Source organism: Syngnathus acus, chromosome 15 (genome assembly GCF_901709675.1).
Source record: "Syngnathus acus chromosome 15, fSynAcu1.2, whole genome shotgun sequence".
Lineage (NCBI taxonomy): Eukaryota > Metazoa > Chordata > Actinopteri > Syngnathiformes > Syngnathidae > Syngnathus > Syngnathus acus.
Genome location: NC_051100.1, coordinates 5,875,732 through 5,884,013, shown reverse-complemented (window position 1 = coordinate 5,884,013; position 8,282 = coordinate 5,875,732). Strand labels below are relative to the sequence as shown.

The following is an 8,282-nucleotide window of genomic DNA, read 5'->3' as shown; positions in this document are numbered from 1 at the left end:
TTATTGTTTTATTCAAGCAGAATTGAAGGAAATTATTTGTTTGTGACAAACATCCCCCTCCCACCTTCTTATGTTGAATAGCAAGCTTCTAATCAAGACTGAGACTTGACTGCAGTCTTGATTTTAATCACCCTCACATAGTCCCTTGCCAAATTCCTAGAGGCTAATAGCCATTAAAAATTTAGCAGCAATTCCTCACCTTGTGCAGTGCAGCTATTTGTTGTCCGGCTTTAAACTGTGTAAAATAATATATTATTGAATTCTGGGGGAGGAGAGTAGAGGGGAGGTAGTAAGAGAGAGGGCAAGCCACAGAGGGAGACCAAGGTCGGCTCGTTTTGCCTGAGGAACTGTCGATCAATATCATTTGGTCAATAACTTCTTTATTACTACCACTATCACTCCAAGCACTTTTTTCCCCTCTCAACCTCCCTAAATACTGTTCAAATATTGAACCATGTGCTAAAGTAAAATGTGAAGTCCTATCACATACAAGTTAAATAGATGTTGTGCTATGCTAATGTTGACTATTCAAACATTCATTTCACAGAGAAAGAAATGCAATGTGCTTCATCTCCATCTTGTCAATTCCTCTTCATTTTTATTTCACTTATTGATTCTATATGTTTGAATAATTATTGATTCAGGGCAAAGCTCACGAGTAACTGTTGATTCTGTATTAGAGGTATTAATTCCTTATTTGAACATTCGGCCTTGGGGATTTTGTATTTGATGGAAGGGTGTATATTAGTAATACCATTAACAAAATATAAAGGAAACATTTTTCTATTAAATTTGTTGTAGTTTATTCTATCTCAAAATAATTGTGTTAATGTTTATGTTTAGTATTGTATTGTTTAAAAAGTATATATATGTAGAAGTGGAAGAGAACAATCACCCCCTTACCCCTCAGAAATAAAATGAAAAAACAATCCACTGATGGAAATGCACAACATAATCCACTATTGTTTCAGTTTTCTTTTGGGGTTGACTAGATCCTGCTAGATCCTGCAAATCCAAGTGTGCAGTTTATTCATCACCTTGTTGGTAACATAGCAAATTGCCTCAACTGGAAACTGGATTAATGAGAATGAGCCCCAGCAGTAAATAAGTGGGCCATGAAATTAAAACGATAAACTGAAAAGGCTAAAAAGCACTCAGAAAAAGAGAAGAAAATGGCTTCAAAGTTACAGTTAAGTACAAGAAATTGTGTCCAGCAGAAAATCTCAAAAATCACAACAATTGTATCAATCATAGTAGCTTGAAGTCACACACAAACACACCGGAGTGTGTTGAATGTGACTTTTACTTGGCATTACCAAGTGAGTAGCCAAGCGCCTGAGGTCGGTTTGGTTAGCCGTTTACCACACAGTTAGTTCTGTGTTCGGTTTTGGTGGATTGAATGAAGGCACAGCCTGACAAATTCTGAGCTCCACAGACATGTGTGGTGGATTTCATTATTTCATTCATAAATCTGACAACACCATGAGGCAATCACTCTGAACCATTGTAGAGATAAAGTCATTGATGGAATTATCATTATCTTAAAATTATTATTAATAGCACCCTCTGACCATGCGGCTGGCGTTGGGAAGCATGCGGGTGTTGGATTAATGTCTCGATCACGTCGATAGCGTCTGGGGGGGGCCTTCCAATCGGATTTTGCATGTTGAAGCGGCATCGTAACGTTGGGATATTTGATCACTCTGATTGGCTGTTACCTATCAAATCAGTGGACAGGCTAAGAACAAAAAGTGACGAATGTAGATTAACAGTAAGCGATGGAAAGCCTTGAGAATTTCACTCATTCGTCACCCTCCCCATTGAAAATCGAATTAGTTGTTTCATTTGATAATCGGGTCAGAATTGAGGTGAGAAAAAAGGCCGTCCGGTGGCTTGCATCCATTCAAGTCACGAATATACAGTACAATGCGGCTCCCTCACTGACACGGATAAAGAGGCCAATTTCTATGTAAAAAATTTTCATTACAACATTAGGTCTCTGGTGGTAGGGTTGTGAAGTTCCACATGGCTAATAACAGCACTGAATCTCCTCAGGACCCTGATCTTTTATTCAAGTCAGCCCTTGTGCAGTCCAACAAACTTCATTTATATTACATGTCCTAGTCAGCAGTATGGAGGGATAAATTAGCATACAGAGTCGCAGACACAGTGATTACAGGCTGACAGGCGACTTACACGCCCCCTGCAAAGAGCCGAACATGTCTTCATTTTATTTTTTCCCCTCTTTCCTCTGTCCTTCGATGGCCCGGAGCAGTTGATACAAGGGTTTATAATAGAGCAGAACACAGGAGAGATGAGGCGAGGGGAGCTTTAATAATGAATGGATGACGCTGGTGATGGGGGGGAAAAAAAGGAAAGCAAGATGGAAACGACAGAGAAATAGAGAGTTTTAATTAAAGTGGATTTTTTGCTAAAAATTGTGGAGGGAGTATTTATATTTTGATCGGTGAAGTGGCAAAGTAGACTTTTTCTGCTTTATTAGAAGATTTATTTCATTGTAGCAATCGTTCAAATGCCATAATCAACAACGCTGAAAATATAATGAAAAAGTAAAAGAGATTAGTTAACTTTGGATTTGTCCATATTTTGAACACATTTTTTTCCACATAAAAAAGGAAAATGAATGAATTAGTTCGAAGCTCACATGCAATCTTTAAACATTCTGACCAATTTCTTCTTTCGCCATGTCAAGGTCTGTTCCTCCTACATGTAAATTTGAAAGGGAATGAGAGGAGCCGCTTCTGATGGTGGCGAAACAAGTCGTTCCATTTGTGGTCATGCCCACGATGGTGCAAAATGCCCATTGCGCCAAGCTCTGTGCGTCTGAGAAAATATTATAACAAAGTATAGTCGTCACTGCACAGATTTAGACCTCGCCTTGTGCCAAACTTGTGAAAAAATACAAATTGTACATGTGTGTGTGTGTGTGAGGGGGGTCCTTGTGTGAGGGCAAGAGCGCAAGAGAGTTTCAGGAATGAGAGAATGTAAATGGGGGGTTGGTGTGTGTGTGTGTGTGTGTGGAGGGGGGGGCTGCAGTAATGTATTCAGGACAGGCCTGGCTAACCACTGCTATCAAAGGGACCTGCCTGACGAACTGTAATAACTGGAAAATTATTTTGATAGCCTGAAACAATCTTGGATATCACAGAACTTTATTAAAATAATATCAAATCAAATTAGCCTGTATCCCCATAATGAATTAAGTAACAGGTTACGCCGATATTAATCTCCTAGCTGGCTCGCAGGCATGACGGCTCCAGCATTTAATCAGGGCTGCGGCTCTCTCCCTCCCTCACTCCCTCCCCCTACTTCATGGGAAGGTCTTTTAACACACACATCCAGGAGAAATCCTCCACGAGCTGACAGCCTCGTAGCCATGTGGCAGTAAAAAGAAAAAAAAAAAGCTTCAAAGACACGCTCTCTCTTTCTTTCAAAATATTGTTCATTTTGCCCCAATTCCCTGCATCGTCACATACCCCCGTTGAGGTTATTCAAGAGCAAATTATGTGTCTTTGAGGTCTGTGTGTGAAAGGGGGAGGGGGGCAAGTGGGGTCTCTGGAGAGTTGTGATTAGCAGCTGACCCAAAGGGAGAGAAATTAGAAGTGTGTCCAGGTCGCTGTTGCTCCTGCACACACCCCGTGCTGCACTCCTGTTCGTACCAAACAAATAGATTTTTGCCCTCTCATTGATAAGTGGAATTTAATAGATAGAAAAAAAAAAGGATTATAACTTCAGACCCAAAGCTGCACAGAGAAAGATCTCCTTGTAAAAGCTCCCGGTGTTATCAGTCTTCTATTCATCTGTCATCTCTAAATGTAACTTTTGAACATGAACCTGAACAATACAAAGACATGAAATCCATTATTCAACAAAAACATTACTGAATGGACCTGGTGATGCTTCTGAAAACTTTTGCTACATGCTTCAGTATTTCATCCATTGCTACATATGAAATTGTAAATACATAAGTAAGTATTGAGTAATATTCTAATCTAAAAAACAATTTGTGTAGTGTATATACTGTATTTTCCGACCTTTTTTCGGCTGTTTAAAACCAAGAAATGAGCATGTTCCTTGTCACATCGCTTAAAAAAGAAATCTGATGACAGTTGACATCAAGGCACTCCTTGGCCTGCATTCTTGAACCAGGTCAGAAAAGGTTGGGGGCAACACTTCCATTATCACCACGTCCTCGGAAGAGTGTAATGGAAAAGCAACCACACAGGGTGGAAACAGGCCCACAAAAAATTTGTTTTAGAGCATCGGATGGCAGAGGAAAGACACTATATTCCAAGTGTTGTCTATCAAGTAGGGCTCAAGAAGAGGTGAAAAAGGAGAAGCTCTTCTCCCTGTTCCTCCCACCACCTCTGGTCTCCCCTCACCCCCTTCTCTTGTCCTCCACCTCAAACCCCCTGGCTGATATTGCTGTCGCTTGGCTCTTATCTGTCCCCTGCCTGCGTCTTTCTTCACCCCACCCTCCTCCTTGTTGTGTTGCCCGGCAGACTGCGAGCGCAGCCCACCTCAGGGTGGGAGTGATGCTAGGGACACTAAATCTTTTGATGCAGCCGTTTGTGGAGATAGCATCTGAACTTGCCGTGCCTTTGCCAGGCAGCGTTGACAGATGTAGCAAGACCCCTTCCACTGCTCCCAGCTATTGGATATCTATTACTGCTGGTACTGTGTGTGCATGTGTGTGTGTTGGGGTGGGAGCGTGTGTGGGAGTGTGATATCTGAGCAAAAGGTTACACACAAATGTCTTCAACAACAAATTTGTCACAACTATCAGAACGCACACACACACATGCGCACGCACACACACCCTAACCGGGTTTCCAACAGCGTGTACCCAAAATAAGTAACATCACTCAAATTCTCATATTCATATCATCTAAAGCCATCTTTCCTATTAAAGTCCGGGGCACTTTGAGAAGCAATTGTGAAATATGAACCTTTTTATCTCTCAATCCAGGTACATTCATCCCTGCACGTCGGAACATGTGCGCCCTTGAACTTGTGCACTTGGCATACGCACACACCCTGTGCTCAGTAGCTTTGGCATTTTATGGTGTGAAAGAGTGACATATTTGGTCTGGAAATAGATCTAAGAGAGCGAGTGACAAAACCGTCACAAAGTGATGCATTTACCGACTGTCCTGGCGTCCATATGGTGACACGTTTCAATGACAACATGTGGACTGCTGATATCTGTGAGCAAGTGGAATATATTCTGTGTAGCACCTCGAATAAATACATGAAATTACACTGACTTCTCTAATGGTTCGGCAAAAGCTCTCCATGCACAATGCAGGTGATTTGTGCTTGATCGGCTGGCCTAAAATTACACACATTCCTCTTTCATTTTTTTTCTGGAAAGATTATGCACCTGTGTTCTTTTGTCATGAAGGGTGCATGATGCGTGTGACTGATGCATTTGTGTTTACGGAAATACTGAATGTGGGTGGGTGTGTGTGTATTTGTGTATATGCGGTTTCCTCCAGAGGGGTATCCGTGTGCCATCTGGCAGCTCAGGAGGATGAGGAAGCTGGGGGGGCTTCCCGTTATGATGGCTCCTCCGCCCCCCTCTGCAACCCCAATAGACCGCTGTATCCCTTACCCCCTTAAGACACGCATGCAAAAACATGCACACATGCTGCATTTGTTGACAGACTCTAAAGTGTGAACTCAAAATTGTATATGTTTGTTTCCACATAATACATTTGTATAATACAAATAACCTTAGACAACTCACTGAATAACAAAAATAATTCAATGATATTATTTAATAGACATCCTCAAAATGTATCAAGATTAAAAAAAATTTATATATATAAAGCAGAAAGTGAAATTAGTTGTTAAAAACACATTCTTCGAGAGACCCTTTGGGGCACAGACTGTAAGCTGAAGAACGTTCATGGAATCGCGTGGACGGCAGCCCAAGGGTGGCTAATGGTCATCGTTTTTGGGAAACAATGATGGTCGGTAAATATCTATCTATCCATTCTCGATACAGCTGGATGCCACTGGGAGAAAGGCAGTACAACCTGGACAGATTGCTAGGGAATCACAGGGGCTGACACCTAGAGACAGAAAACCAAGCTCAACAATTGGCCTTGCTGCATGATTTTGGTCTGTGGGAGGAAGCAAGAGGACCCAGAGAGAAGGAGGATAGAAAACAAAAATCTCTCACGGTGTTTGGAAAAAAAACTCACCACTGTGCAATTGTGCTACCCAGTCACTAAATGCTATACTTTAACTGGAATTGATCCTGTCGACCCACAGAAACAAGTTGGCTTCGCTGCATGAAAATTTCAGCAGGTGGGCAGAACATGATAGGCGATGGAAGTTTATAGAGGTCCACCAAACTTGTCAAAATAACAAAAGCACTAAGCTTCAGAAACCAGTGCAGTGGATTTTAAGCGTATTCCATTTGACACTTTTGAATTCAACAGATATGAAAATATATCTCTTAATAGAGTGCTCGACCCGGTGTAATTTCACAGACAAGTCGCTGTATTTAAGGAAAGGGTCGTGTGCGCAGTTGTGGGCGTGAACACAGTGGATGACCTCATTCACTGTCAATCAAAGCAGCCTCTCTCACTGTTGTCATATTTATGAATCAAATTGATCAAAAGCAAGCAAAACTTCAAGTAAAAACCAACTCCAGAAGTGGTTTGAGGAATCATAAGACTTTTGCCCAACATTTCACAGAGCGGTCAGCCAAATTCCCAAAGAAGGCTTGCACTTCCATGACCATCAGGATACGGCAGCATTTCGGCATGCGCCATCTGTGAAAAGAGAGCCCTGTGTCTTAGGTGGAAAGCATTGTGTGATGTTGTCTGTCTAATATGCTGATGTGTGAATGTGGCAGTTGAGTTTGTTTTACCCTGAGTATCAATGCAGGTGCCTGGGGAGAACAGTTGTGATGCAGTCAGCCAGATAAAGACCACCTGGACTACAAGAATAAACATCCAACCAGCTTTGCTTTAAAAAGTCAAGATCAGGATCACAATCTGCTATATACTGTACATTTGCAGTGGGTTCAATAGTTTTAAAAGCAAAACTATCCATCCAATTATTTTCTTACAGCATCATATTATCCTCTTCAGTGCGACACCGAAGCTGGGACCAAATCCAACCGAGTTTTAATTAATTTTAGAGTAAAACGAGAACTACAAAAACGAACACTTTCATTTTATTTTTTTTATAATGATTCCCTTTCACGGTAAGTTGTAAAAACCCAAAGGGAAACTTTGCATCGCTTTCCAGCAATGCATGTGTATCATTTCCTATAAAAACATTAGTAGTTTGTTATATTTAGTCCCCGCCTCTACAGAAATGTAGTTATAAAATTGAACTTCCAAAATGATGGAACCTTTATCCTATTTTAATCCAAAACAATCTTTTGCCTACACCTGTCAGTCACAACGCTAACAGACATGGGGCAATTTATATTCCCCAATTAATCCATATTGGTGTCAGCATGAAAGTACTCACCCTCACTTACAGACACTTTCAGACACAAAGATGTAAAAAAAGAAATGCCAGGTCCAAATATCCTCTAACCATCTTTAAGCTGCATCTCCTGGCCCTCTACTTCACCCAGGCAGCATCATGCGAACAATTGGCTAATGAGATTTAAGGATGGGGGCCTGATCGGCTGCCAAATTACTGCCAGCCAAGATAAAATCTTCTCCCATCTTGTTCGCGCTCTCTCTCTCCTCCCTCGTTTCCCCCTCTACTTTTTCTGTTTTTTATTTTTTTACACCCACCCATATTTGTCATTCAAACCAGCTTTAATGGAGAAAGATCTATGCATATGTAAGTGACAGAGCTGCAAGCCCATTACCGGCATTCAGTGGAACACTGTGGAGAGGGCCTCTCCAGGCTTGGATTACTGACCATTAGGGCTTATTTCTGCACCGTCTCGAGGCAATTATTCTTCAACAATCCCCCATCACTACCCCACCCGTTTTAACCATTTCCCATCTCGTAGAGTCACATCTTGAAGAGCCTCTCTCGGCGTAAACGTCGGCCCGGATGCCGACTTTTTTCTATGTGTGTTGTTCAGAGCCCCTCACGTGCAGCCAGCGTGGTGGGCATGTGGAGGTGGGCCTTGACGAGGATATTGATGATTCCGATGATTTGAGTCTGGAGAAAATAACTCCCGTTGTGTGGAAATACACTTGTAATTAAGCTTGTCATGATTCATTACTTCATTACTTATGAGGTCACTATAAAAATAAAAATGTGGTGATATATTT

The 8,282-nt window shown here is 41.5% G+C and overlaps 1 long non-coding RNA gene across 1 annotated transcript; it reads right to left on the bottom strand.

Moving 5' to 3' along the window:
• Positions 1-6,481: 6,481 nt before the first annotated feature.
• Positions 6,482-7,756, bottom strand: LOC119134803. The gene is made up of 3 exons (XR_005100401.1): positions 7,516-7,756; positions 6,905-6,973; positions 6,482-6,806 (listed from the first exon to the last, which is right to left on the bottom strand). It is a non-coding gene; the product is annotated as an uncharacterized LOC119134803 (long non-coding RNA).
• Positions 7,757-8,282: the final 526 nt, after the last annotated feature.